Consider the following 9484-nt stretch of genomic DNA (forward strand, 5'->3'; position numbering starts at 1 on the left):
TTTCGGACTAACTCTACGTCTGTCTTTCTTTGTCGTATGAATATATTAAATTTGAAAAATATTTTTCGAACCGAGCGAATGTTAAATTGACTTTAAAGAGTTTTCGTATATACGAATTTATATTTTTTATTAAAAAATATTTGGCGACGACGGCGTGTTTCTATATATTTTATAATATACGAATAGTAAGGCGAATTTTTCGGGCACATAATGTACATTAATAAAAAGTAAGCAAAAAAACGCCAAAAAAGAAAGAAATAATTATAAAAGGAATAAAAATATACGGAGCAAGAGGGGTGTAGGTAGCTAAGTAACGTGAGACTCGGGTAAGGAAAAAAACACGACGAAAAAAAACGTAAAACGAGAGGAAAAAAACAATCAAATCAAATCGGGCGAGAAAAATCGAAAACACTAAACCAACAAAAGACTATGTTGTTACCAGGTGGGTACCCTAAACGAGCCGAAACAACATCCCCAACGGCGTAATGTAGACAAAGAAATGCCTTCTTACTTTGTGCCTGGTTTTTTCGGCTTCTTTTTAATACACAAATGACACAAAACGAATAAAAAATTGGGAATTTTTATCGCTGTGTGTGTGCGTGTGTCGGTGTCGGTGTCGTCTTCGGCACTCTTCGGATCTCTCAAAGTCTCGATGTAATTTTCATTTGCTCGTTTGACGTAAATTACGAAAACGTCGACTTTCATCGAAGATGAGACGAGTAAACGAGACGTAGAGTGAGTGAAATCCGGCAAAAGGACGCGAAGATGCTAGAAAGAAAAAAAACCTTAAGTGACATCGGTTCTGTGAGCTTAACATCTTTCCATTAGAATGCTCATTTTTCTATGAAAAAAACTTAACTATTTACGATATGTTTTTTTTTTTTCGGTTTATCTAAACCAGCTCGGCGATGGCGAAAATTTTTCCGTCGTGTTTACGCTCATCTTTTTCTTCCCTCGCCTTTGCAGCCGGAACGAAAACGACGACGAGCTATTTCTATTTTTTTTTTTTTTACTCGACTAAACGTCTCTCTAATATCTTTCCACGTTCTATATTTTTGCGCGTAGCTCATTTAGCCAGGGTTTTGTGTTGAGGGTAGCTTTTAAAATGGAAGTATTTCTTATGTCTTTTAGCCCGGTAGCCTTTAATTCCACTAAGAAGCCCATATACCCCCGTATAATCGAGAGAAATGGTTTTACTTTTTGATCTTAATGGAACTAAGCCCCTCTTCGCGTAACACACGCCTGTACGAGTATTACGTATGGATACTGGATAGGCAACCATTTTGACCAGTTCTGTTATGTTTATTGCTTACACGGCGACTTTTATACGTTTATTGTTAAAAGAAAAATGCGTACCCATTAAAAACGTTACCGAAGCATAGGCTATGAGAAATACATCCCAAAGAGTAAAATAGTATTAAAGTTTTCAGTTCACGTACTAAAACGAAATTGTCGAACATATTTAATCCGCAGTTTACAAGAAAAATTGATACGATAATTTGGTCTCACTACTGGTGTGTTTTTTTTCCTACTAGGTACTCGTATATGAGACGATAGGTAGCTTTTTTCTCTTTTTTTTCGAGTTGGTGCTTTGCTAACTGCTGCGTAAAGTAAGCAATGAAGATGGATTTTTGGTATAACGATGTGGGTTGGAAGAAAAGTTTTTTTTTCCTTCCTGGAGTAATTCTGGACGAAATGTGTGATAAAAATGGTTGTGTTTTGGGATTACGTCTTAATTGATTTGCATTGGTTTTTTTTATGCGTTTTTTTTCGAGTTGTGTGGTTAATGTGGAAGATTTACTTAGGTCGAGAAAAAATGAAATTATATTTTAAATAGACTCGCAGCGAGCAATTTTTGTAATTTTATGGCTTCCGAAACGCCCTAAAGTGATAATTAGTGTTTTAAAATCAGCCACCCTTGGTTTCAGTTGGTTTTATTCATCTAATTGTGAAGTTCCCCCAAGTTATTTGTCATTTTAATGAGAAAATCACCTTCGTTGTTTTTATTAATTAGAGTAGCTTTTGAAATTTATAGCGTTTTTATTTCATGAAATGACTGCAGAATGAGTCTTGTTGTTTGTTTGATGTTTTGGTGTAGGTAGGATAAAAGGGCTGGAGTGTTTTAATACGTGAGGTGGTGTTTGACAAATGTAGGCCTAATGTGCACAAAATTTTTCTATTCTGAATAAGTTACTCACTCTGACTTGTTTTTGATACTCCCTCTTTCCTCTCTGAACCCAGTTCTTCGATTATTCGACGACTCAGCCTTTTAAAAGTACATATCAACATGGGATAAAAAAATGTAGGAACTTTATTTAAAATTAAAATGTTGTGATCAAGCCTCAAAGGGTATTCCAGGGTAAAATATGCCCCTGTCCTTGAATTTCTGAAATTAAAACAAAAAAAATTGGGTGAGTACCTTTGAAAAAAAATTTTGAAGCCAACAAATTCTCCCATCCACCCCCCCCCCTTGCCAATAATGGCGAAAAACGCCTTTTTCGGGAGAAAAATCATACTTCAACGAGTATTGAATAGAAAAATTTGAATTCACCTAAATATATATATAGAGGAGACATGAGTTATAGCCACGTGAATTTTCTCAAAAAATTTTAAGCTTTGTAATGAATGAAATGAACAGAAATATAAAAATTCCTGTTCTCCTTTGAGGAGGCCCCCCTAAATACGTTTTATTCTCGCGTCGCGAGCTCGTAATCATTGGCCCAGATGGACCATAACGTTGTTTCTCGCACTGCGAGCTTGTATGAAAGTTCAACGATCTTTTGTCGCGCTGCGACTTCGTTGAGCTTTAACCAACAATGTTTCTCGCCTTGCGACTAACGTTGTTTCTCGCATTGCAAATAAGCCTCACTCCACCTGAAAAAATCCCTTTATAACAGCTCAATCGACTGCCTAGATTATTCAGAACTATCTTACGATTTTAAGAGCTTTGTCTAACTTGTGTTGAATTAAATAAAAGTTCGAAACGTTATTTTAAAAGCTTATTAATACATAGCACGATATTTTTAATTGATTAAGGAGTGAGATAAGCTGATAAGCAGACCTTTTTGGCCACGTTTTTTGGGGCACGCCAATTCATTACAGTTGTGAATGCGTACTTTTTTGTTCCCTTTCCCAACTCAAGCATCGAAAAAAATTTATTATCGCGATCAAAAAGTCCTCTTTTTGTTTCAAAATTGCCAAAAAATCCTGCTTTTTGCTACGAGTAGATTTGCTTATAAGGTTCTGTTTTATTTTTGCAAAATTTGCCCCAGTCAAGAAAGGTTAATTTCTGGAAAAAGAATAAATAATTGTCAAAAAATGTGAATTTTTGGAAAAACTACTGTTAAAAATGTCAATTTTTGGGGGAAAAATGCCAAAAAATGTCAATTTTTGGGAAAATTTGGAAAAATGACAATTTTTGGAAAATATGCCAAATGTTAAATTTTATTGACACTTTGTGAAGAAAATGCCAAAAAATGACAATTTGTGAACAAAGTGCCAAAAATGCCTAAATATGTCAATTTGTGAACAAAGTGCCAAAAATGCCTAAATATGTCAATTTTTGGAAAAAATACCAAAAATTGTCAATTTGTGAACAAAATGCAAAAAAATGACAATTTGCGCACAAGATGTTAATTTTTAGAAAAAATGCCAAATGTCAATTTTTCGAAAAAATGTCAATTATTTTTGGAAGAATTATCAAAAAGCGTTAATTTTTGGTTAAATAGTCCATCGAAGTGCCCATTTTTGGCACTAATTGTCAAACGGTGTCCATTTTTGCCAAAATTTCTAAAAAGTGGCCATTTTTGGTAAAATTGTCTATAGGAGCCAATTTTTGCCATAATTGTGAAACTTTCTTTGTCAAAATTCTCATGAATGTAGTTTTTTGATAAGACCGTCAAATGGTCGTAAATTTCTAAGAAATTTGTATGTTTTTTTCTCTTGCCAAAACATTTAAAAAGCACTGATTTTTGCCTTGCATGTCTAAAAAGTTCTCTTTATTGTTTCGAAGTTTGTCAAACAACTTCATTTTCTATTCATATCGTACAAATCGCATATTTTGGGGAGTTTCAAATCGAAAAGTCACCTCAAATAACCATTTTTCCGATTAAACCACATTTGATCTCAATATCCTTTACCTACTTCTTACCATACTGCAATCATCGTGTATTTTTGAAACATCCTTCAAAGCCCTTCCACCTCCATTTTTAAAACGTCTTTAAAATGGAAACACGCTGGCTGTAAGTGATATATGGCATCATTACGTGTCTCGGGGCATACACAGCATCATACATCTGTACACAATTCTTCACAAACGAGTCGTCGCATTTATACTTTGGTGGTACCTGTAGTGCAGAGAGAGAGTGGGTATAGGTATCGTTACATTGTCAAATTATTGCCACGATACGAATTTTTTACTCGCTGCAATATACAAAGTATCTAAGTTAGATTCTAGCTTGATATAGGAATAGATGCGGCGACAAATAACATTCGGATTTTTCATATATATGGGCACGTATAGGTACATATAAAACATGATTACTGAGCTTACACTATGAGCGAGAGAGCGAGAGTGAGAGTGCAGCCTGTGCTAGAGCAAAAGCTTCTTTCGTTCGGTTAGTAAAGAAACAGCCATACACCACACCGTATTTCACTTTTCTTTTACTAATGTAAGTCCTATCATAATATAATTCTCGTTACCAAAACGGAATAAATTTTTTTCTTTTTCCTATAGATAAGCCAAAATATGTCTCGGGCGATATTGTTATATGCGAAATATTACTACATACATATCCCATATACTATGTAAAAGTGCACCCTTTTTTTTCTCTCTTTTTTTGGCGGTAGAGGAAAAGCTCATCTTATGTATAGGTAGCCTGTAAGTACAGTAAGTATATTGTAGGTATGCGCGTTGATAGAAGGAAAAACAAATGTGCCGAGTCGCGCAGCCATTGTTGAATGTGTAACTCAGGTATATCTATAATGATACTCTTGCTATATCGTAATCTATATACAACCGGGAATATAACTGTTATTTAAATAAAGTCGACTTGGGTCTTTTCAATATAGTACTACGATGATGTAGGACCGGGAGAAAAAGAAATATCGAAATATATATTGCTTTGGGAAAACGGCGAATAAATTCAATTTACTGTGGGAGTGAACTCACTTCCGAGAGAAGACGTGTGTATGTGTACAGAAGAGAAGAGGTAGCGTATACAACTCACAAAAAACAGCATGATAATGATGTTACTCATTTTGTATACGAAAGCTATCGCGTATAGAGTATTTTTATTTGAAGTTTACATAGCTCGTATAGTATGAGTATAGGCTTTCGAGCAATTTTATTCGGATTAATTCGATCTTGTTTTTTTATACGAGCTTTGGTATAAGTGAGTATATGAAAGCGAATGGGATTTTTGGGAATTTTTTTGCTTTGCTACAGTAAGTAAATTATGAGTAAAAATATTTTTATCTAAAAATCCAATTATTCCCGATCTTAAAGTGACGGGAATTTGCTTTTTTTGGAGGACGATTCGCCTGTAAATTGGTAGACAATGAAATAAGCTGCTTAAATAATCGAAAATTTGAAGAAAAATCTCGCGCACAAATGCTCGAATTGACTGGAAAAAAATAAATGGTTAACATTTTAATGAAAATCAGCAAAAATCGAAATATAAAATTATAATATGAGAAGAAAAAAATATTGTAAAAATTGAAATTCTAAAAAAAAAAACCTTTAAAATCAGAAAAAAAATTGTTGACAATAATTACGAAAAATTGTTCAAATTCAAGAATACCCATTTACCAACGGTTTTGGATTTACGGCAAACTGAGTATGCAATTCATTTGGCACGAATGTCGAAGAATAACAGACGTAACAGGTATACCTAAATAGGTAGATACCTAATATTTTTATATTATTTTAAGATCTGTATACTTCTTTTATCAAAATTTTCTTTATTCCAAGTCTTATTTCTGATATTGAAAAATCTACGAATTTTGAAGCACCCTTGCAGTACCTAGCAACTTCACAACTCAACCAATCAAAAGTTTTATTTTAAGACGTCGAGCATCTTGGCCTTTAACGTCAACAATCCAACAACAGAAATTAAATTAACAAATATCAAAAATATAACAACAAAATAATCTCAAGCTCAACAAAAATACATCAAAATTTAACAAAGCAGAACATAAGTTATAACAAATCGTAGATCCCTGCACAAATTAGGAACAAGAACAACTTTTCACACATTTCTTCTTGATCTTCATGTACTAATACTTGTGTGTATTCAAAATTTACCCCAAGTGTTTCATTTCTGATTTTCTCATATACTTACTTTACATGATTCTATAATGTGTTGGACTGTCACATTCACATTACAAGTGTCATATTTTTTGAGGGATTTTGCTATCAACTTTTTATTCTCCTCATCTGGACCGCTATTCCAATGGTACATTTTGGTGCAAACCTCCCAAATTGAGCTTGTGTAGAATGCCTCTGCACATTGCACAAACTCATCTCTTACCTTTGCCCCACATATAGTCAGATTTGAAAGTTATCATCTTCCACTCGCAATTGTGCACAGGGTTGGGTAACCGCACATTGAGGGTGCCATTGAATTCTTTGAAAACTCGACTTGGAGGTTTACATCAAATATTTGTGTGCTTTCCAATTGGAATAGCAGTCCAGCCAAGGAATGAAAGGTAGATGGATTTTTCAGTAAAAACTAAAAAGTGATCTGTGTGTTAGGTAATGCAGTATGTCTAATTCAAATTCTGTCTAGAATCACCTCTTCTCTTCTATTTGATCTGTAGGAGGTATTTTTAAGGCTCATTTATATTGGCTGCGGAACAAGACTGTGAACTTTCCGCAGAAAATCAAAGCTGGAGTAGTAATGTAGTTGTTTATGATGGCTACAGACACCATTTCGTAGTTTCTTATGGATTTTCAATTATTTTTGAAAATCTGGTAATTTTACGGAACGGATCCATAGTTACTCTGAGGCCAATGTAAACGAGCCTTTAGTTGGTATAATAAATTGGCACTATTTAATTGACAATAGCTTTCTATCTCAGGTATGTTGAGTGAATCAAGTCTGCAATGAAACTATTAGCTCTTTTGTGCTACATATATCCAAATGGTTTGTATGTGCCATATTTGTGTTGAAGGTGAGAGTGGAATGTTTTGTGATGATTTATATGACCAGTATTTTTGGCGATTTTGATATATTGTTTTAGGGCTAAATAGTTTCTTCTTCCCTGTAGAGAAGTAATTCCAGAATCCTCTGTAAAAGTTTGATTATTGGGCTGGTTCGGAACTCTCCTAATGGTTGGTGATTGGGTCAATGTCAATAGGTCAGCTTTTGAATCTTTGTTGTCTGTGAGGTAATAAGACACTAAAAGATGCTCTAATTAGGGCTGTTGAAAGCCAATGTGAGCTCAGGGCAAATACCTACAATTTAGCCGCGTTTCTATAGAAGGTTTTTGAGAGAGGTGGGGAGGGAGAGAGTTCGACTGAAAATTTGCTGACTGATATAGGGAAAAATACCAGTTTTTCCGATTGATACCATTATTCATATTTTGACTTTATAAAAGTTGTAATTTTCTATTTGGAATTATTTTCAGAGACCCAAAATGTGATTTTTTAAATTTTTAAAACGAGACACAAATTGTCCCGAGCGAAGCAAGAGCGAAAGTTTTTGAAAATTAGATTTCGTGAGGTCTAAAAACGATGTTTTTTTTAGGAAGTCAATGAGGACAGGTCAGAACGAAATTTTTTGAAAATTTGTATTTCGAGAGAACTAAAAACTGCTTTTTATACGAGGAGTTTATTTTTTGGATTTTAAAATTTTAGAATTTGCAAGAATTTCTTTCAGGATGTCAATTTTTAAGAAGAAAAGAGAACAGGCTCAATTGAGGGCGAAAACTCTTGAAAATTTGTAATTTGAGAAACATAAAAACGATACTTTTTATGTGAGAAGAGATATGTATTTCAATTTTGAAAAAGAAAAGAAAACGAGCCAGAGTGAAGCGAGGGCAAAATCTTTCGAAAATTTGTGTTTTGAGAAGTAAAAAAATAAGTCTTTTTTTCATCATAAGGCCTTCTTTTGCCTGGCTCTTCAGAAAATGTAAGCCCGAGGAAAACTACCCTCGTTGCCCCCCCTCTCGATGACTCTGGTTCAAAATTTCTTATAAAGAACCATCAGAAAAATTCTTGAGCCAATAAAGAAAAACTGAAAGAGTCTAAAAATGGTCAAAATACACCACGAAGGCCAAATTTTACCCGATGAGTTTCATTTTTTAATTTTTGGCGAATTTTTGAAAATTCAATTGCCCATTTTACAGGATGAACTCGATTGGGACAATTTAAAAATTTTGGTGAAATGTAAAATGGATGTGTGTCCAGAAAGAAGACCTCCCTCTCCGCCTTTTCTGCGCTACTTATGCGGATAGTCTCTATAGTCTATATGTTATACATGTCAAGGAAAAAGATTAAGCACAGCGCAATGTTCGAATACGCACGAAGGTCAAAAAAAAATTCAAATGAGTACCAAGTTCACTTTGAAAACGTTTATTCTATCAAAATTGCTTCACAAACATTAGGTATACAAAATAAATAAATTTTCAATCCAACACCATCATCAACATTACTTCACCCGAATTTAAAAAATCACATACCATCGTGTTTTTTTCTGCTTGGTAACTCTCGACGCCTAAATTTTCGTCAATAATTCAAATTCGTAAACGTATCCGAGTCAAAATGCGAGGCAAACACACAAACTAACCTTAGATAAGGAAACGAAGCGGGGACCAATCGTGTATTAAAATCGGATCTCGCTTAATACGAAATTTCAAACACGAAAGCGATGTATAAAAACTTGCAAACGAGTGAGCTACGGATAGGTAGGTAGGTAAGGTAGGTAGGTACATACAAGGTAGTGAATTTCGTAGTAGCAAACTTTGAATCGCATATATGTACAGATCGGAATGGCTGACGCCATTAAAAACCATTTACTGCAATTTAATCGTATATATTTTTTCGTTTGTAAATTCAAACTTTAAATCTGCGCCGTTAAAAGTGTAAAGTCGGACTTACGGTTAGACTATTTTCAATATAAAAATCATCCCTTTAGTTTCGGCCGGCTCCACCTTCGACGTTAAATGTTTCCTAAAGTCTTATGTGTACCACATAATCGTGTCTCGAGGAACAAGAAGAAGAGGCGAAGTGAAAAAGAAAAAAAGAAACCCCTAAAGCCTCTATCGTAGTATGTGATTTTCTCGATACACGCGATAATTTATTACTGAGAAAAAATTCAGCTTCGCCATCTTGTTAGCGTATAAAGCAGATACGTCATTTTGGACGAGCGAGTGAGAGAGACAGAGGTAGGTATGTACAGTTTATAACGACGTTTCGCATTTGGAATTTAGCTTTATTTACTCTACGCCTATTTCGTGCCACTTTGAATTGTTATGCCGGATA

Source organism: Planococcus citri, chromosome 2 (assembly GCF_950023065.1).
Source record: "Planococcus citri chromosome 2, ihPlaCitr1.1, whole genome shotgun sequence".
NCBI lineage: Eukaryota > Metazoa > Arthropoda > Insecta > Hemiptera > Pseudococcidae > Planococcus > Planococcus citri.